Below are 22,621 nucleotides of genomic sequence, written 5' to 3' on the forward strand. Positions count from 1 at the left end.
CTGTGACCAGTGGTGTACTGCAGAGATCGGTGCTGGGACCCTTGCTGTTTGTAGCGTTTATTAATGACTTAGATCTGAATATAGGAGGTATAATCAGTAAGTTCGCCGATGACACAAAAATTGGTGGTGTCGTAAATAGTGAGGAGGAACGCCTAAGATTACAGGACAATATAGATGGGCTGGTAAGATGGGCAGAGCAGTGGCAAATGGAATTTACTCCTGAGAAGTGTGAGGTGATGCATTTTGGGAGGACTAACAAGGCAAGACGAACAATACAATGGATGGTAGGACCCTAGGAAGTACAGAGTGTACTTGTCTATAAATCACTGAAGGCAGCAGCACAGGCAGATAAGGTGATTAGGAAGGCATATGTGATACTTGCCTTTATTAGCCAAGGCATAGAATTTAGCAACAGGGAGGTTATGATGGAGCTGTATAAAACGCCAGATAGGCCACTGCTGGAGTACTGTGTACAGTTCTGGTCGCCACACTATAGGAAGGATGTGGTTGCACTGGAGAGGGTGCAGAGGAGATTCACTAGGATGTTGCCTGGGCTGGAGCATTTCAGCTATGCAGAGAGACTGGATAGGCTAGGGCTGTTTTCCTTGAGCAGAGAAGGCTGAAGGGGGATAAAAACAAGAAATGCTGGAAATACTCAGCAGGTCTGGCAGCATCTGTAGAGAGAGAAGCAGGGTTAACATTTCAGGTCAGTGACCTTTCAGCAGAACTGGCAGAGCCATAAATGTAATAGGTTTTAAGCAAGTAAAGCGGGTATGGGGCAAGAGATAACAAAAGAGAAGGTGTTGACAGGACAAAGTCACAGAGAATAACTGACAAGGTCATGGAGCAAAGGCATACAGTATGTTAATGGTGTGGTGAAAGACCAAGTGCTAGTCCAGAGAGGGTGTCAATTGACAGAAAACTGAACAGCCTGGCCCCAAGCACAAACATGAAAAAAACAGTGAGTAGGCACAGTAGAAACAAACTAAAATAAAATAAACACATAAAAAAGAAAAAATAACTAAAAATAAAAAGGGAGGCCCCTCCAGATCCTTCTTCCCCTGCACTTCCCTCTGACCCCATCCCTTCTGATTCGCTCTGAAATTATTGAACTCGATGTTCAGTCCGGCAGGTTGTAGCATGCCTAATCGGTAAATGAGATGCTGTTCCTCGAGCTTGTGTTAATTTTCACTGGAACACTGCAGCAATCCCAGGACAGAGATGTGGGCATGAGAGCACCTCCTGGTGTTTGATAAAGTGTTTACCAAAACTCGTTCTCACGGCCACATCTCCTTCCTCAGTGACTGTCTCTGGCTGTGACTTATTCCACGTGGATTCCAACTGGAGTTTCACCCTTCATGTTTTGAATCCACCAAGGATTAAAGGTATCTCTGAGAAATACAGCGTTCCTTGGACTGCTGTTCTCGCCGCATCCTGAGATCCACACTCAGTGCTGGGCACTGCCACATGTACACACTTGACCCCTCTCTCTCCAGAAGCACTTATCTCAAAGCTGTTCTACTCCACAGTTTCATTTCATCCTTCATCTTATCCAACACATTGACAAAAAACTTTTTGTCTTCCTTTCAGGTGTTAAGGAACGCATACTCCAGCAGCTGATGGGTACTAATGCCCCTCCAGATCCTCCTTCCCCTGCACTTCCTTCGGACCCCACCCCTTCTGATCTGATCCCTTGCCATGTATTCACTATATCCTCTGACCTTCTCCTCTCTGATGTTGAATGTTCTGCACTAAGCAAAGTACTCAGTTTTATCCCCTTACGCCCCTACCTCAATGAATTTCGCGCTCGGCATGATGTTGAGCTCTTCTTCCGTCGCCTTCGCCTCCAGGCTCACTTCTTTGACCAGGAGTCCTCCCTGCGGACCCATTCACCTGCCTACAGCATTCTCCCTCTATTTAGACCCCTCCCTCTGGCCTCTTAGCCGCACTTGATCTTTTGATTGAAAACTGTCGGCAAGACATTGGCCATCTCAATTTCTCTGCCCCCGTCACTCATGCTAACCTGTCCCCCTCTGAACTTGCTGCACTCCGTTCTCTCAGGTCTAACCCCGACATTGTTATCAAACCTGCAGACAAGGGTGGTGCTGTTGTTGTCTGGCATACCGACCTTGCAGATGCTCAGCGCCAACTCTCAGACATTTCTTCCTCGTTTCCCCGGACCCTGACCCCACCACCGAACGTCAAGTGACTGTCCACAGGACTGTGACTGACGTCATCTCCTCTGGAGATCTTCCCTCTACAGCTTCCAACCTCCTAGTCCCGCAACCCCGGACAGCCCGCTTTTACTTCCTTCCCAAAATCTACAAACAGGACTGTCCTGGCAGACCCGTTGTTTCAGCCTGTTCCTGTCCCACTGAACTTATTTCTTCCTGTCTTGACTCTATCTTTTCTCCCCGGTCCAGTCTCTTTCCACCTACATCCGTGACTCTTCTGACGCCCAATGTCGTTTTGACAATTTCCAGTTTCCTGGCCCCAACCACCTCCTCTTCACTATGGACGTCCAATCTCTCTACACCTCCATCCCCCACAAGGATGGTTTGAGGGCTCTCCACTTCTTTCTTGAATGGAGGCCCAACCAGTCCCCATCCACCACCACCCTCCTCCACCTGGCTGAACTTGTTCTCACCTTGAACAACTTTTCCTTCAACTCCACTCACTTTCTCCAAGTAAAAGGTGTTCCTATGGGTACCCACATGGGTCCTAGTTATGCCTGTCTTTTTGTGGAATATGTCGAACATTCCTTGTTCCAGTCCTACTCAGGCCCCCTCCCACAACTCTATTTCCGATATATTGATGACTATATTGGTGCCGTTTGCTGCTCCCGCCTGGAACTGGAAATGTTTTAAGCAACGTGGCTTCTAATTTCCACCCTTCTCTCACCTTTACATGGTCCATCTCCGACAGTTCCCTTCCCTTCTTCGACTTCTCTGTCTCCGTCTCTGGGGATAGGCTGTCTACTAATATTCATTCATTCCATTCCATTCTCTCAGTTTCTCTGTCTCCAACGCATCTGCTCTGATGATGCAACCTTTCATAACAGCCCTTCTGTTATGTTTTCCTTTTTCGTCAACCGAGGATTCCTCCCACTGTGGTTGACAGGACCCTCAACCGTCTCTGGCCCATTTCCCGCACCTACACCCTCACCCCTTCCCCTCCCTCCCAGAACTGCGACAGGGTTCCCTTTGTCCTCACTTTCCACCCCACCAGCCTCCACATCCAAAGGATCATTCTCCACCAATTCTGCCACCTCTGGAGTGATGCCACTATCAAATGCATCTTCCCCTCCCCTCCCCTGTCAGTATTCCGAAGGGATTGTTCCCTCTGTGACACCCTGGTCCACTCCATTACCCCAGACACCTCATTCCCTTCCCTTGGTACCTTCCCATGCAATTGCAGGAGGTGTAATACCTGCCCATTTACCTCCTCTCTCCTCGCTATCCAAGGCCTCAAACACTCAGTTTAGGTGAAGCAGCGATTTACTAGTGCTTCTTTCAATTTAGTATACTGTATTTGCTGCTCACAATGTGGCCTCCTCTACACTGGGGAGACCAAACACATACTGGTTGACCGCTTTGCGGAACATCTCCGCTCAATCCGAAAGCATGACCCTGAGCTTCCGGTTGCTGGCCGTTTCAACACTCCCCCCTGCTCTCATGCCCACATATCTGTCCTGGGATTGCTGCAGTGTTTCAGTGAACATCAACGCAAGCTCGAGGAACAGCATCTCATTTACCGATTAGGCATGCTTCAGCCTGCCGGACTGAACATTGAATTCAGTAATTTCAGAGCATGACGACTCCCCACTTTTTATTTTTATTTTTTGTTATTTTTTCTTTTTTCTTTTTTATGTGTTTTATTTTAGTTTGTTTCTACTGTGCCTACCCACTGTTTTTTTCATGTTCGTGCTTGGGGCCAAGCTGTTCAGTTTTCTGACAATTATCACCATCTCTGTACTAACACTTTGTCTTTCACCACACCATTAACATACCATATGCCTTTGCTCCTTGACCTTCTGGTCAGTTATTCTCTGTGATCTTGTTCTATCAACACCTCTTTTGTTATCTCTTGCCCCATACCCGCTTTACTTGCTTAAAACCTATTACATTTCTGGCTCTGCCAGTTCTGCTGAAAGGTCACTGACCTGAAAAGTTAACTCTGCTTCTGTCTCTACAGATGCTGCCAGACCTGCTGAATATTTCCAGCATTTCTTGTTTTTATTTCAGATTTCCAGCATCTGCAATATTTTGCTTTTATTAAGGCTGAGGGGGGACCTGATTGAGGGATACAAAATTGTGAGGGGCATAGATAGGGTAGATAGGAGGAAACTTTTTCCCTTAGCGGAGGTGTCTATAACCAGGGGACACAGATTTAAGGTAAGGGGCAGGAGGTTTGTAGGAGATTTGAGGGGAAAAAAATTCAGCTAGATGGTGGTTGGAATCTGGAACACACTGCCTGAAGGGGTGGTAGAGGCAGAAACCCTCCCAACATTTAATAAGCATTTAGATGAGCACTCGAAACGCCATAGCATACAACGCTATGGGCCAAGTGCTGGAAAATGGGATTAGAATAGTTAGGTGCTTGATGGCCAGCGTGGATATTAGAATTAGAATTAGAATATTACAGCGCAGTACAGGCCCTTCGGCCCTCGATGTTGCGCCGATCATCTGACCTACACTATTCCATTTACATCCATATGTCTATCCAATGACCACTTAAATGCCCTTAAAGTTGGCGAGTCTACTACTGTTGCAGGCAGGGCGTTCCACGCCCCTACTACTCTCTGCGTAAAGAAACTACCTCTGACATCTGTCCTATATCTTTCACCCCTCAACTTAAAGCTATGTCCCCTCGTGTTTGCCATCCTCATCCGAGGAAAAAGACTCTCACTATCCACCCTATCTAACCCTCTGATTATCTTGTATGTCTCTATTAAGTCACCTCTCCTCCTCCTCCTCTCTAACGAAAACAACCCCAAGTCCCTCAGCCTTTCCTCGTAAGACCTTCCTTCCATACCAGGCAACATCCTAGTAAATCTCCTCTGCACCCTTTCCAAAGCTTCCACATCCTTCCTATAATGCGGTGACCAGAACTGCACGCAATACTCAAGGTGCGGCCTCACCAGAGTTTTGTACAGCTGCATCATGACCTCGTGGCTCCGAAACTCGATCCCCCTACTAATAAAGGCTAACACACCATATGCCTTCTTAACAGCCCTATTAACCTGGGTAGCAACTTTCAGGGATTTATGTACCTGGATACCAAGATCTCTCTGCTCATCTACACTACCAAGAATCTTCCCATTAGCCCAGTACTCTGCATTGCTGTTACTCCTTCCAAAGTGAATCACCTCACACTTCTCCGCATTAAACTCCATTTGCCATCTCTCAGCCCAGCTCTGCAGCCTATCTATGTCCCTCTGTACCCTACAACACCCTTCGACACTATCCACAACTCCACCGACCTTCGTGTCATCCGCAAATTTACTAACCCACCCTTCTACACCCTCATCCAGGTCGTTTATAAAAATGACAAACAGCAGTGGCCCCAAAACAGAACCTTGCGGTACACCACTAGTAACTAAACTCCAGGATGAACATTTGCCATCAACCACCACCCTCTGTCTTCTTTCAGCTAGCCAATTTCTGATCCAAAGCTCTAAATCACCTTCAACCCCATACTTCCGTATTTTCTGCAATAGCCTACCGTGGGGAACCTTATCAAACGCCTTACTGAAATCCATATACACCACATCCACGGCTTTACCCTCATCCACCTGTTTGGTCACCTTCTCGAAAAACTCAATAAGGTTTGTGAGGCACGACCTACCTTTCACAAAACCGTGCTGACTATCGCAAATGAACTTATTATTTTCAAGATGATTATAAATCCTGTCTCTTATAACCTTTTCCAACATTTTACCCACAACCGAAGTAAGGCTCACAGGTCTATAATTACCAGGGCTGTCTCTACTCCCCTTCTTGAACAAGGGGACAACATTTGCTATCCTCCAGTCCTCCAGCACTACTCCTGTCGACAATGACGACATAAAGATCAACAACAACGGCTCTGCAATCTCCTCCCTGGCTTCCCAGAGAATCCTAGGATAAATCCCATCTGGCCCAGGGGACTTATCTATTTTCACTCTTTCCAAAATTGCTAACACCTCCTCCTTGTGAATCTCAATCCCATCTAGCCTAGTAGGCTGTATCTCAGTAATCTCCTCGGCAACATTTTCTTTTTCTACTGTAAATACTGACGAAAAATATTCATTTAACGCTTCCCCTATCTCCTCTGATTCTGCACACAACTTCCCACTACTATCCTTGATTGGCCCTGTTCTAACTCTTATCATTCGTTTATTCCTGATATACCTATAGAAAGCCTTAGGGTTTTCTTTGATCCTATCCGCCAATGACTTCTCGTGTCCTCTCCTTGCTCTTCTTAGCCCTCCCTTTAGATCCTTCCTGGCTAGCTTGTAACTCTCAAGCGCCCTAACTGAGCCTTCACGTCTCATCCTAACATAAGCCGCCCTCTTCCTCTTGACAAGCGCTTCAACTTCTTGAGTAAACCACGGCTCCCTCGCTCGACAACTTTCTCCCTGCCTGACAGGTACATACTTATCAAGGACACGCATTAGCTGCTCCTTGAATAAGCTCCACATTTCGTTTGTGCCCATCCCCTGCAGTTTCCTTCCCCATCCTACACATCCTAAATCTTGCCTAATCGCGTCATAATTTCCTTTCCCCCAGCTATAATTCTTGCCCTGCGGTATATACCTGTCCCTGCCCATCGCTAAGGTAAACCTAACCGAATTGTGATCACTATCGCCAAAGTGCTCACCTACATCCAAATCGAACACCTGGCCGGGTTCATTACCCAGTACCAAATCCAATGTGGCATCGCCCCTGGTTGGCCTGTCCACATACTGTGTCAGAAAACCCTCCTGCACACACTGGACAAAAACAGACCCATCTAAAGTACTCGAACTATAGTATTTCCAGTCAATATTTGGAAAGTTAAAGTCCCCCATAACCACTACCCTGTTACTCTCGCTCCTGTCGAGAATCATCTTCGCTATCCTTTCCTCTACATCTCTGGAACTATTCGGAGGTCTATAGAAAACTCCCAACAGGGTGACCTCTCCTCTCCTGTTTCTAACCTCGGCCCATACTACCTCAGTAGACGAGTCCTCAAACGTCCTTTCTGCCGCTGTAATACTTTCCTTGATTAACAATGCCACACCCCCCCCTCTTTTACCCTCTTCTCTGTTCTTACTGAAACATCTAAATCCCGGAACCTGCAACATCCATTCCTGCCCCTGCTCTACCCATGTCTCTGAAATGGCCACAACATCAGGATCCCAGGTACCAACCCATGCTGCAAGCTCACCCACCTTATTCCGGATGCTCCTGGCGTTGAAGTAGACACACTTTAAACCAAGTTCTTGCTTGCCAGTGCCCTCTTGCGTCCCTGTAACCTTATCCCCTACCTCACTACTCTCAACAGCCTGTACACTGGAACTACAATTTAGGTTCCCATTCCCCTGCTGATTTAGTTTAAACCCCCCCGAAGAGCACTAACAAATCTCCCCCCCAGGATATTGGTACCCCTCTGGTTCAGGTGAAGACCATCCTGTTTGTAGAGGTCCCACCTACCCCAGAAAGAGTCCCAATTATCCAGGAAACCAAAACCCTCCCTCCTACACCATCCCTGCAGCCACGTGTTCAACTCCTCTCTCTCCCTATTCCTCTCTTCGCTAGCACGTGGCACAGGCAACAACCCAGAGATAACAACTCTGGTTGTTCTCGCTCTAAGCTTCCACCCTAGCTCCCTGAATTTCTGCCTTAAATCCCCATCTCTCTTCCTACCTATGTCGTTGGTGCCTATGTGGACCACGACTTGGGGGTGCTCCCCCTCCCCCTCCCCCTTAAGGATCCCAAAAACATGATCGGAGACATCACGTACCCTGGCACCTGGGAGGCAACACACCAACCGTGAGTCTCTCTCGTTCCCACAGAACCTCCTATCTGTTCCCCTAACTATGGAGTCCCCAATGACTAATGCTCTGCTCCTCTTCCCTTTTCCCTTCTGAGCAACAGGGACAGACTCTGTGCCAGAGACCTGCACCCCATTGCTTACCCCTGGTAAGTCGTCCCCCCCAACAGTATCCAAAACGGTATACCTGTTGTTGAGGGAAACGGCCACAGGGGATCCCTGCACTGCCTGCTGGTTCCCTTTCCTTCCCCTGATATGATGGGCTGAAGGGTCTCTTTCTGTGCTGTCTAACTCTATGACTTTATGATTGCAACTCCAGTGGAGAGTTTTACCCCAATTCCCATTAACTTCAGTTTTGCTAGGGCTCCTTGATGCCACACTTTGTAAAATGCTATCTTGATGTCAAGGATAGTCACTCTCACCCCACCTCTGTAATTTAGCTCTTTTGACCATGTTTAGACCAAGTGTTACAGGTGCTAAGGGCTGTGGGTGGTTCCCACTGGTCACCTTCCAGCTGACCACAATCGTGTTTTTTTTAAATGATTAGTTAGTCCCCGAGTCTTTTTAGGGTGAAATAAACAGACAAATGACAGGTTTTCTTGTAGATTAAAACAACAAATAACATTTTTACACCATTCCCGAAATGGTCGCAACCTCACCCTCTAACACATTCGCGCACACACATACACAAGAATAGAGAGAGAGGGAAAGGGTAAGTGGTTTAAAGTGAAGTAGGTGTTCATGGTTCACGGTAAACCTGTTGAATCTTCTAAGAAGGACAGTGTCTTTTAAAGGCACAAGCCTGGGTGTTTGTAGTCTTGAACTTGTTGAGCTATTGTAGATTTCTGGTGGTTAAGACTTCAGACTGGAGGTGGTGGTCACTTTCAGTTCCCGGTGCAGCAAGTTGAAGTGTTGAATTAGCGGTAGGCCTTCTTGCTTGGCTGGATCTCTTTCCACATTCCCTGGCTGGACTGCTTACTTTGATATTGGCTTGATCTCTCATTACCAGGATGCCAGTTTGCTGTATTGGTGGACTCCAAAATGGAGGCTCGGAGACCCTCCAATGTTGCATCTTTCGATTCTTTCAAGGCACAGATGGTACTACTTCTCCACTGTTGTTTCTTTTGCAGCCACGCTTTTAAGATTAAGAAGGAGACAAACATTGCTGCCCTAGCATGTGTCTTCTCACAGTTACTTGTCCAAATATGGTGGTGGGCTTAGGTTGATTAGCTACATCCTGGTTTATTGTTGTAAGACATTCATCCTGAGGGGAAGTTAAGACAGTCACCTTTTTTGTCTCAGAAGAAACCTATTCAATTCAGGAATGCCTCTTGATGGTTTCAGGTTGGGTGTGGTTGACATCTCAATCTGGAATGTATCGTTTTGTTCTTAGGCAGTCTTTGATTACACAGGCCAGGTCATCTGATCTTTGGTGGCCATCTTTGCAGCACATTGTCCACTTTTTGAAGGAAAAGTCAATTTCAAAGAGTCCACATTGAATAAAGTTCATATCTAAAAAGTTCAGAATATATGTCTTTACTGGGCATAACACCAAGGCTGTAATGAGGTCTGGAGCGGAGTGGCCCTTCCTCTTGATAAACTGACAGCTTCCCTCTGTGCCTTTTGGCATTCTCCAAAGGGCCATTGAGGCTCTTGTCACTGCCTCCTTATGAATAACAAACTCAGCTTTCCCATCCTTTTCTCTCACTGATCTTAATACCCAGCATACCTTCTGAAAACTAATCCTTCCAACTTCATTCCATCCACTGACCCCCCCTCCCATCGCTAACCTGCTGGTAGATTGCAAGGATCAAGATTTACTGCCCTGTCCACATTTCCCTGCAGAACATATGTTCACTTGTGAACAAGGCCCTTGTCATCCAAGATCTTACTGTGGATGATTGCATTAACATCATGGCCTTGATAAAAACTTGGCTCATGGGTGATGACACCTTATTGAGACTCACTGCCAATCTATAACTTCTCCCACCTACTCTGGACAAACTGCTGTGGTGGTTGTGTGTTCCATATTATCAAATCTCAGCTTAGTTTGAGCCTTACTCCTCTTGCATTTTTTTCTCCGTTTGAGTACCTCGGTGTGTTCCATCAGGTTGTTTTGGGTCTTCCAACAGGTTGCTGCTCTAAAGAAGGCAGTGATGGATGCATTAGACCTTTTGGGGATTGCCAAGAGAGATACAGAGGTCAGCTGTGAGCTTGTTCTGAGGATTAAAGGTTGGGAAAGAGGCAGGAGAGAAAGTAGGCCAGGAGTAGTGATGGGTCAGGATAGGGATCTCGGGCAAAATACTGGAAAGGGAGAGGGTTGAGAATTAGGAAGGGGCAGAGGGCTTGCATCTCACCTCTTTTAAAATCTCCATTCTCTATTGTGCGACTGGACTCCATGTTACGTTTCTCACTGAGAGATCCTCATTGCTTTCCTCCTTCACCCTCTGCACCAAGCAACTTCTCGTCCTCAGTGATTTTAACCTCCATCCCAACTCACCATGCCCTATCCTCTAAATTCACTGCCCTCTTGACCTCCCTTAACTTCTCTCTCCATAAAAACTGTCCTCATATTAAGACCCCTACCCAGATTCATCGGAATGGAAAAATACATTAAAAGGTACGGCAGCACATAGACAATGGTTAGTCTTTAAAGAATTATTACATAGTGTACAGCAGCTATACATTCCTTCAAGGCACAAAAACCCCAAAAGTAAAGGCAGTCAGCTGTGGCGAACAAAGGAAGTTAAGCATTGTATAAGATTGAAAGAAAAGGCCTACAAAGTTGCCAGAAATTGTAGGAAACCTGAGGATTGGGAGGATTTTAGAACACAGCAAAAGAGGACCAAGAAACTGATAAAGAAAAGGAGTATAGAATATGAATGTAAACTAGCAAAAAACATAAAAATGGACTGTTAAAGCTTCTATAGGTACGTAGCAAGGAAATTTTTGGCTAAGACAAATGTGGGTCCATTACAGGCAGAGTCAGGAGAATTTATGATGGGGAATAGAGAAATGGCAGAGAAGCTAAATGATGACTTTGTGTCTGTCTTCATTGAGGAAGATACAAGAAATCTCCCAGAATTAGAGATCCAAGGGAGAATGAGTAATTGAAGGAAATTAGTATTAGTAAAAAGGTTGTATTGGAGAAATTACTGGAGCTGAAGGTTGATAAGTCCTCAGGACCTGATATTCTACATCCCAGAGTGTTGAAAGAGGTAGCCATGGAGATAGTGGATGCATTGGTGATCATCTTCCAAAATTCTATAAATTTTGGAATGGTTCCTGCAGATTGGAAGGTCGCAAATGTCATCCCACTATTTAAGATGGGAGGGAGAGAGAAAACAGAGAATTGCAGACCTGTCAGCCTTATATCAGTAGTGAGGAAAATGCTAGGATCTATTCTAAAGGATGTGATAAATGGACACTTGGATAATAATGATCTGATTGGGCATAGTCAACATGGATTTATGAATCGAAAATCATGTTTGACGAACTTGTTGGAGTTTTTTGAGGATGTTGCTCACAGAATTGGTAAAGGAGAGTCATTGGATGTGGTATACTTGGATTTTCAGAAGGCTCTTGATAACGTCCGCCACAGGAGGTTGGTTAGCAAAATTAAAGCACATGGGATAGGAGGTAATATACTGGCATGGATTAAGGATTGGTTAACAGGCAGAAAATAAAGAATAGGAATAAACTGGTCATTCCCGTGTTGGCAGGCTGTGACAAGTGGGGTACCGCAAGGATCAGTACTTGGGCCCCAGCTGTTCACAATATATATCAGTGATTTGGATGTGGGGACCAAATGTGATATTTCCAAGTTCGCGGATGACACAAAACTAGGTGTGTTGTGAGTAAGATGCAAAGCAGCTTCAAGGGGATTTGAACAGACTTGGTGAGTGGGCAAGAATGTGGCAGATGGAATATAATGTAGAAAAATGTGAGGTTATCTGTTTTGGTAGGAAGAACAGATATGCAGAGTATTTCATAAATGGTCAGAGATTAGAAAGTGTAGATGTACAAAGGGACCTGGGTATCCTTGTCAATAAGACATTGAAAGCTAACGTGCAAGTGCAGCAAGCAATTAAGAAGGCTAATGGTATGTTAACCTTTATCGCAAGAGGATTTGAGTACAGGAGTAGTGAAGTCTTTCTTCAGTTGTATAGAACCTTGGTTAGACTGCACCTGGAGTACTGTGTGCAGTTTTAGTCCCCTTACCTTAGGAAGGATATTATTGCCATAGAGGGAGTGCAACGAACGTTCACCAGACTTGTTTCCGGGATTGCCGGACTGTCCTATGAAGAGAGATTGGGGAAACTGGGCCTGTATTCTCTAGAGTTTTGAAGAATGAGAGTTGCAGGGAGAGAGGAAATGGGCAACATAGAAGACCAGACAGTCAAAAAGAATCAGGCAGGTAGTGCAGGAGACCCTTGATGCATCTCACTCTCCAGCAGGTATTCAGTTCAGAATACTGAGGAAAGTGATGCTTCACTTGGGAGTGCAGTCAGAGCCAGGTCTGTGGCACAACGGGTGGATCAACTGCACAGGGTGGGGGGGTAGGTACAGGGAAGACTGGAAGAGCCATGGTGATAGGTGATTCCATAGTCAGGGGAACAGAGAGGCGTTTCTGTGGCCACAGGCGTGAATCCAGGATGGTGTTTTGCCTCCCTGGTGCCAGGGTCAGGGATGTCACTGAGCGGCTGCAGATCATCCTAAAGGGGGAGGGTGAATAGTCAGCAGTTGTGGTTCACATTGGAACCAACGACATAGGTAGAAAGAGGGATGTGGTCTTGCAGTCAGAATTTAGGGAGCTAGGTAAGAAATTAGCAAGCAGGACCTCAAAAGTAGTAATCTCCGGATTGTTTCCAGTGCCACGCGCGAGTGAGTATAGAAATAGAAGGATAAGACAAATGAATGCGTAGCTGGAAAGATGGCGCTGGAGGGAGGGCTTCAGATTTCTGGGACATTTGGACCGGCTTTGGAGGAGATGGGACCTGTACAGGCAGGACGGGTTGCACCTGAACAGAGCCGGGACTGAGTTCCTTGTGGGATGTTTTGCCAGTGCTGTTGGGGAGGGGTTAACCTAGTTTGGCAGGGGGCTGGGGACCTGAGGTAGACTCAGCTGGGTCAAAATCAGAAATGAAAATGGAAGGCAGAAAATTTATGGATGAGTCTGGAAGACAGAGGAAACGAGGGTTAGAAAATAAAAAAGAGTTTGGCAGTGCTCAAGGGTATCTATTTCAAGGCAAGGAGTATAGCAAATAAAGCAGATGAGCTGAGGGCACAGATAGACACGTGGCAGTATGATATCACAGCTATTACAGAAACATAGCTTAAGGAGGGACAGGAATGGCAACTCAGTGTTCCTGGTTACAGGGTTTTCAGACGTGATGGGGAGGGGGATAAGAAAGCAGGGGGAGTGGCAATTTTGGTCAAGGAAACTATTACAGCTGTGAGGAGGGATGATATGTTGGAAGGTTCATCAAATGAGGCCATATGGATTGCGCTAAGGAACAAAAAATGGGCAATCACACTGCTGGGAGTGTACTCTAGACCCCCAAGCAGTCAGAGGGAGATAGAAGAGCAGATATGTAGGCAAATCTCTGAGAAGTGCAAGAACAATAGGGCAGTTATAGGGGATTTTAATTACCCTAATATTAACTGGGATAGAACAAAGAACAAAGAAAATTACAGCACAGGAACAGGCCCTTCGGCCCTCCAAGCCTGCGCCGATCCAGATCCTCTACCTAAACATGTCGCCTATTTTCTAAGGGTCTGTATCTCTTTGCTTCCTGCCCATTCATGTATCTGTCTAGATACATCTTAAAAGACGCTATCGTGTTCGCATCTACCACCTCCGCTGGCAACGCGTTCCAGGCACCCACCACCCTCTGCGTAAAGAACTTTCCACGCATATCCCCCCTAAACATTTCCCCTCTCACTTTGAACTCGTGACCCCTAGTATTTGAATCCCCCACGCTGGGAAAAAGCTTCTTGCTATCCACCCTGTCTATACCTCTCATGATTTTGTACACCTCAATCAGGTCCCCCCTCAACCTCCGTCTTTCTAATGAAAATAATCCTAATCTACTCAACCTCTCTTCATAGCTAGCGCCCTCCATACCAGGCAACATCCTGGTGAACCTCCTCTGCACCCTCTCCAAAACATCCACATCCTTTTTGTAATGTGGCGACCAGAACTGCACACATTATTCCAAATGTGGCCGAACCAAAGTCCTATACAACTGTAACGTGACCTGCCAACTCTTGTACTCAATACCCCGTCCGATGAAGGAAAGCATGCCGTATGCCTTCTTGACCACTCTATTTACCTGCGTTGCCACCTTCAGGGAACAATGGACCTGAACACTCAAATCTCTCTGTACATCAATTTTCCCCAGGACTTTCCATTTATTGTATAGTTCACTCTTGAATTGGATCTTCCATAGTTTTAGTGTGAAAGGAATTGAGGGAGCAGAATTCTTGAGGTGCATTCAGCAGGACCTTTCTGCCCAGTATGTAGCAAGTCGAACAAGAGAGGGTGCAGTTTTAGCCTTAGTTTTAGGAAATGAAGATGGGCAGGTGGAAGGAATGGCAGTGGGAGAGTATTTTGGTTGTAGTGATCATAATTCAGTCAGTTTTAACATAATTATGGAAAAGGACAGAGATAGAATTATAGAACATAGAACAATTGGAGTTAGAGTTCTCAAATGGGGCAAGGCCAATTTTACTAAACTGAGGAGTGATTTAGCAAAAGTGGACTGGAAATAGCTACTTGAAGATAAATCAGTGTCATAACAGTGGGAGCATTCAAAGGGGAGATTCAAGGAGTTCAGGGTAAACATGTTCCCACAAAGAAAAAGGGTGAGGCGGCCAAATCTAGAGCCCTATGGATGGGAAGGAGCCTACTGGCTAAGATAAGGCAGAAACGTAAAGTTATGTCCCGACACAGAACTCAATACTACAGAAAACCGAGAAGGGTATAGAAAGTGGAGGGGTGAAATCATAAAGGAAATTAGGAAGGAAAAGAAAGGGCCTGAAAGAATATTGGCAAGCAAAATCAAGGTGAACCCAAAGATCTTTTATCAGCACGTAAAGAGTAAGAGGATAACTAAGGAGAGACTAGGGCCCATAAACAACCAAAAAGGTAACCTATGTGTAGGAGTGGAAGATATTGGTATGGTTCTTAATGAATACTTAGCGTCTGTCTTCACAAAAGAGGGGGACGATGCAGATATTGTAGTTAAGGAGGAAGAGTGTGAAGTATTGGATGTGATAAACACAGGGAGAAAGGAAGTATTAATGGGATTAGCATCTTTGAAGGTTGATAAATCACCAGGGCCAGATGAAATGTATGCTAGGCTTTTAAAAGAAGCAAGAGAGGAAATAGCAGAGGGTCTGACCATCATTTTCCAGTCCTCACTGGATACAGGTGTGGTGCTGGAGGATTGGAGAATTGCTAACATTGTACCTCTTTAAAAAGGGAGGGAAGTCTAACCTCAGTAGTGGGCAAATTATTGGAATCTATTCTGAGAGACAGGATAAACTGTCACTTAGAAAGGCACAGGTTAATCAAGATAGCATGGATTTGTTAAGGGAAGATCTTGTTTGACCAACTTGATCATATTTTTTGAACAAGTAACAAGGAAGATAAGAGTAGCACAGTTGATGTGGTCTACATAGATTTTAGCAAGGCTTTTGACAAGGTCCCACATGGCAGACTGGTTTAAAAAAAAAAAATCCCACGGGATCCAGGGAAATGCAGCAAGGTGGATACAGAAGTGGCTCAGTGGCAGGAAACAGGGTAATTGTTGACAGCTGTTTCAGCAACTGGAGGGCTATTTCCAGTGGCTTTCCACAGGGGTCAGTACTGGGTCGCCTGCATTTTGTGGTATAAATGGTTTGACGTAAATGTAGGGGGCATGATCAAGAAGTTTGCAGATGACACAATCATGTTTGACAAATTTGTTGGCGTTCTTTGAGGATATCACAAGCTGAGTGGATAAAAGGTAACCGGTAGATGTAGTGTATTTGGATTTTCAGAAGGCTTTCGATAAGGTGCCACATAAAAGGTTATTGCACAAAATAAGAGCTCAGGGTTTTGGGGGTAATGTGTTGGCATGGATTGAGGACTGGCTAACACACAGAAGGCAGAGAGTCGGGAGTAATGGGTCTTTTTCAGGTTGGAAAGCCGTAACTAGTAACCTCAACTATTTTTTTTTTTCTTTGGCCTCCTTATCTCGAGAGACAATGGGTAAGCGCCTGGAGGTGGTCAGTGGTGTGTGGAGCAGCGCCTGGAGTGGCTATAAAGGCCAATTCTAGAGTGACAGGCTCTTCCACAGGTGCTGCAGAAAAATTTGATTGTCGTAACTAGTAACCTCAACTATTTACTATCTATATTAATGACTAATGGAGGAAGGGACAGAGTGTAATGTATCCAAATTTGCTGACGGTACGAAAATAGGTGGGAAGGCATGTTGTGATGAGGACACAAATAATCTTCAAGGGGATATAGATAGGTTAAGTGAGTGGGCAAAAACTTGGACGTAAATGAAGGGGGCATGATCAAGAAGTTTGCAGATGACACAAAGATTGGCCGTGTGGTAGTTAGCGAGGAGGATAGCTGTAGGCTGCAGGAAGATATTGATGGATGGTCAGATGAGCAGAAAAGTGGCAAATGGAACTCAACCTGGAGAAGTGTGAGGTAATGCATTTGGGGAGGTCAAACAAGGCAAAGGAATACACGATTAATGGGAAAATACTGAGAAGTGTAGAGGAAGTAATGGATCTTGGGGAGTGTATCCCTGAAGGTAGCAGGACAGGTCGATAAGGTGGTGAAGAAGGCATATGGAATCCTTTCCTTTATTAGCCGATTACAAGAACAGGGAGGTTATGCTGGAACTGTATAACTCATTGGTTAGGCCACAGCTTGAGTACTGTGTGCAGTTCCGGTCACCTCATTACAGAAAGGATGTAATTGCACTCGAGAGGGTACTGAGGAGATTTACGAGGAGGTTGCCAGGACTGGAAAAATGCAGCTCTGTGGAAAGATTGGATACGCTGAGGTTGTTCTTGGAACAGAGAAGGCTAAGGGGAGATCTGATTGAAATGTCCAAAATTGAAAGGTCTATTCACCTTAGCAGAGACATCAGTGACGAGGGAGCATAGATTTAAAGTGATTGGTAGAAAAATTAGAGGGGAGATGAGGAAAAACTTTTTCACCCAGAGGGTGGTGATGGTCTGGAGCTCACTGCCCGAAAAGGTAGTTGAGGCAGAGACCCTCAACTCATTCAAAAGGAGTCTGGATATACACCTCAAGTGCCGTAATCTGCAGGGCTACGGACCAAATGCTGGAAGGTGGGATTAGTATAGGTGGATCGTTTTTCGGCCGGCACAGACAAGGTGAGCCAAGTGGCCTCTTTCTGTGCCTTAAACTTTCTATGATTCAGTGATCTCATTGAAACCTACAAAATACTTAAGGGAATAGACCGGGTAGATGCAGGTAAGATGTTTCCCCTGGTTGGGGAGTCTATAACCAGGGGACATGATTTCAAAATATGGTGGAAGCCACTTAAGACAAAGATGAGGAGAAATGTCTTTACTCAGACGGATGTGAATCTTCGGAATTCTCTACCCCAGAAGGCTGTGGAAGCTCAGTCATTGAGTATTTTTAAAGTAGAAATTGACAGATTTGTCAATACCAATGACATAAACTCTGTAAGCAGCATGCGATAGACAGAGCTAAGCGATCTCATAACCAACGGATCAGATCTAAGCTCTGCAGTTCTGCCACATTTAGCCATGAATTGTGCTGGACAATTAAACAACTAACTGGAGGAAGCTCCATAAATATCCCCATCCTCAATGATGGGGGGGAGCCCAGAACATCAGTGCGAAAGATGAGGCTGAAGCATTTGTAACCATCTTCAGCCAGAAGTTGATGATCCTTCTCTGCCTCCTCCTGAAGTCCCCAGCATCACAGATGCCAGACTTAAGCCAATTTGATTCACTCCGTGTGATATCAAGAAATGACTGAAGGCACTGGATACTGCAAAGGCTATGGGCCCTCACAATAGTACTGAAGACCTGTGCTCCAGAACTTGCCGCGCCCCTAGCCAAGCTGTCCCAGTATAGCTACAACACTGGCATCTACCCAGCAATGTGAAAAATTGCCCAGTTATGTCCTGTACACACAAAGCAGGACAAGTCCAACGCGGCCAATTACCGCCCCATCAGTCTAGTCTCAGTCATCAGTAAGTGATGGAAAGTGCCAAGAAGCGGCACTTGCTTAGCAATAACCTGCTCAGTGATGCTCAGTGTGGGTTCCGCCAGGGCCACTCAGCTCCTGACCTCATTACTGCCTTGGTTCAAACATGGACAAAAGAGCTGAACTCCAGAGGTGAGGTGAGAGTGATTATCCTTGACATCAAGGCAGCATTTGACCGAGTATGGCATCAAGGAGCCCTGGCAAAACTGGAGTCAATGGGAATCGGGGAAAACTCTCCACTGGTTGGAGTCATACCTAGCACAAAGGAAGATGGTTGTGGTTGTTGGAGGTCAATCATCTGAGCTCCAGGACATCACTGCAGGAGTTGCTCAGGGTAGTGTCCTCGGTCCAACCATCTTCAGCTGCTTCATCAATGACCTTGCTTCAGTCATAAGGTCAGAAGTGGGGATGTTCGCTGATGATTGCACAACGTTCAGTACCATTCGCGACTCCTCAGATACTGATGCATTCTGTGTAGAAATGCAGCAAAACCTGGACAATATCCAGCTTGGGCTGACAAGTGGCAAGTAACATTCGCGCCACACAATTGCCAGGCAATGACCATGTCCAACAAGAGAGAATCTAACCATCTCCCCATGACATTCAATGGCATTACCATCACTGAATCCCCCACTGTCAACATCCTAGGGGCTACCATTGACCAGAAACTGAATTGGAGTAGCCATATAAATACAGGGCTACAGGAGCAGGTCAGAGGCTAGGAATCCTGCGGCGAGTAACTTGCCTCCTGACTCTCCAAAGCCTGTCCACCATCAACAAGGCACAGGTCAGGAGTGTGATGGAATACTTTCCACTTGCCTGGATGAGTGCAGCTCCAACAACACTCAAGAAGCTCGACACCATCCAGGACAAAGCAGCCCACTTGATTGGCACCCCATTCACAAACATTCACTCCCTCCACCACCGATGCACAGTGGCAGCAGTGTGTACCATCTACAAAATGCACTGTAGCAACCCACCAAGGCTCCTTAGACAGCACATTCGAAATCTGCGACCTATACCAACTAGAAGGACAAGGGCAGCAAATACATGGGAACACCACAATCTGCAAGTTCCCCTCCAAGCCACACACTATCCTGACTTGGAAGTATATCGCTGTTCCTTCACTGTCGCTGGGTCAAAATCCTGGAACTCCCTTCCTAACAGCACTGTGGGTTTACCTACCTCGCATGGACTGCAGTGGTTCAAGAAGGCAGCTCACCACCACCTTCCCAAGGGCAATTAGGGATGGGCAATAAATGCTGGCCTAGCCAGCGACACCCACATCCCATGAATGAATTTTTAAAAATACAAAAATAAAGGGATATGAGGATAGTGTGGGAAAAAGGCATTGAAGTGGATGATCAGCCATGATCATATTGAATAGCAGAGCAGGCTCGATGGCTGAACAGCCTGCTCCTGATCCAGTGTTCCAATTCACAGCCACCTCGTTGACCTTGATATTGCCACGTGGTTTCTCTATTCCCATCATCTTAATCGCATAGGGCTGTCATCTCTGAGCACTTCTTTGTGTCCTCTACCACTCACATCCCCATTTCTCCATCGAGCCCACTTCCTTTTTCATCCGCATCTGGGAAAATCACTCCCTGATGTCACTGATGACAGCACTTTCAAGCTCTCAACTGTCTAGCCTATGGCCCTGCATTTGCCATGATACTTCTATAGCTACTGATCTGTGCAATTACACTTCCACCTTTGATGCTTTGTCTCTAATAAAACCCTTACTGTATTCCATTTTGGTCGTTCTCCTAGGTACAGGCCCAATTTTCACTCCCTTAGGTCCAAGGGCCGCAGGCTTCAAAGCTTACGGGTGCACAACTGGTTTAGCTATTCATTGCTGGATCTGGGTGGACTACATCAAACAACATTGGGCCCTGATCTCCTCTGCCAAAAGTGCTCACTACTCCCAAGATCTTGGAATGCAAACATAACTCCAGATTTCTTTTGCTACCACCATCTTTCCCTTGCCCCCTCACCACCAACATCCAGGGTGAGGAACTAATGGACTTCTTTGCCACCTAGATTGAGTCTAGCCATTTAACTGCCTCTGCTGGTTCCCTCCCTTCCTTTTGCCCATCAAACCAAGCTTCCCCCAAGGTTCTCCGCTGCCCTAGGCCTAAACATGCATCTTCTTTGGTTTCTCTCCTATCTTCCCCCATGCCTTCTGTGAACTCACGCATTGACTCGTGCGTACGTGCACACACACACACATACACATAAAGAGGAAAAGGGGTAAGTGGTTTTTAAGTAAGGTAGGGTTTTGGGGTTCAGGGAAACCAGTTGAATTCTCTCGGAGGTCAGATTGTCTTTGGTTGTAGGCCTTAGGTGTTTGTAGATTTCTATCTTGGTTGAAAGCTCTGTTTGAAGACAGAGGATCACTTCCAATTCATGTGTGCACAAGTTGAAAGTGTAGATTTCACAGCAGGGTGTCTTCCTTCTTGGCTTGTTGAATTTTTCCCCAGCTCTTAGCTGGACAAGCTTTTGGTGATGCTTCTTTCTGGGTCTCTCTTCAGGTAGCTACCTTTAATCTCAAAATGGTCCCACACCTTTGTTTCTGTTGGGGGACAGATTTTCTTCCCTGAAGTGACCAACAGTGGCCCAGGATGTGGCTACTTCACACCTTCTTTGTTTCAGAAGAACCCATTTGGAACCTCTGGAGACAGTTTGGGCAGACTTGTATAGAATTTGAGAGGGTAAAGCAAATTAATTTTGATTGTTGGATGCGGAAACTAAAGGTAGAGGCCATGTATGTGAATCTTAGGGAATTCCTGGAAGAATTCAAAAATTTATTCCTTCCATTAGTAAAAACCCAGATAGAGAACCAGAAGGTTTCAGCGGCCAGACATGCAGCGGAAATCGCTGATTACGAGCTCGTTTACAAGCCTGAGCCCTCAAAGGATAGAAGGTGTAAGGGTGAAAGGAAGGCAAGTAACCAGGGACAAGAAGGGAAAGCTGGGAATGCCCTGGGATCTCCTCCTCAGGCCAGAAAGGAAGATGCTGAGGGTAGAAGTAAGTCCGCAGGCCTAAGTGTTACCATTGTCACAAGGTGGCTCACCTTCGTGCAGACAGCTGGAATTGTGGGGTAAACCCATGGGACTTATTGGGGTATGCAGAGAAGGGACTCTGACTGAGAGTATAACTGATCGGACTGTAAGGCCACATACAAAAATTCCTGAGAGTGCACCGGATGTGAAGAAGATACCTGAGAGTTATAGAGAATTCTTGTCAAAACGAAAATTAACTCCTTATCCCTCAAGTGAGGCAGGTAAACCTACAGTTATACTTGGGGACACAAGAGCCACCCAAACACTTTTGCTGGGGAAAGGCACAACTTTACCACCAGAGAGCGCAGAGAATGCCAAGGTTTAAGTGAATGGTATCGGCGCGAGTATAAACCCGTACCTTTGCATCGGGTGCACCTAGAGTGTAACCCAATGTCTGGAAGGGTAACTGTAGGAGTTGTCTATAGGTTGCCTGTAGACTGAGTTGACCACCTCCTGGGGAATGAGCTGAAACCGGACAGACGACCCAGCATCGCCCGAGGCACTGGAAACAACAACGGCAAACCCAGCTCTGTTGACAATGCAAAGTCCTCCTTACTAACATCTAGGGGCTTGTACCAAAGTTGGGAGAGCTGTCCCACAGGCTAGCGAAGCAGCAACTTGACATTGTCATACTCATGGAATCATACCGTACAATGTTCCAGACACCGCCATCACCCACGCTGGGTATGTCCTGTCCTTCCAGCAGGACAGACCCAGCAGAGGTGGTGGCACAGTGATATACAGTTGGGAGGAAGTTACCCTAGGAGTCCTCAACGTCGACTCTGGACCCCATGAACTCTCACGGCATCGGGTCAAACATGGGCAAAGAAACCTCCTGCTGATTACCACCTACTGCCCCTTTCAGCTGATGAATCAGTACTCCTCCATGTTGAACATCACTTGGAGAAAGCACTGAGGGTGGCAAGGGCGCAGAATGTACTCTGGGTAGGGGACTTAAAAGTCGGGAGCACCATTACTGGCCGAACTGGCTGAGTTCTAATGGACAGAGCTGCTAGCCTGGGTCTACGGCAGGTGGTGAGGGAACCAATAAGAGGGAAAAACATACTTGACCTCGTCCTCACCAATCTACCTGTTGTAGATGCATCTGCCCATGACTGTACTGGTAGGAGTGACCACCGCACAGTCCTTGTGGAGACGAAGTCCCGTCTTCATATTGAGGATACCCTCCATCATGTGTGGCACTACCACCGTGCTAAATGGGATAGATTTCGAACAGATCTAGCAATGCAAAACTGGGCGTCCAAGAGGC

The sequence above is a fragment of the Heterodontus francisci genome, chromosome 25 (assembly GCF_036365525.1).
Source record: "Heterodontus francisci isolate sHetFra1 chromosome 25, sHetFra1.hap1, whole genome shotgun sequence".
NCBI classification, from domain to species: Eukaryota; Metazoa; Chordata; class Chondrichthyes; order Heterodontiformes; family Heterodontidae; genus Heterodontus; species Heterodontus francisci.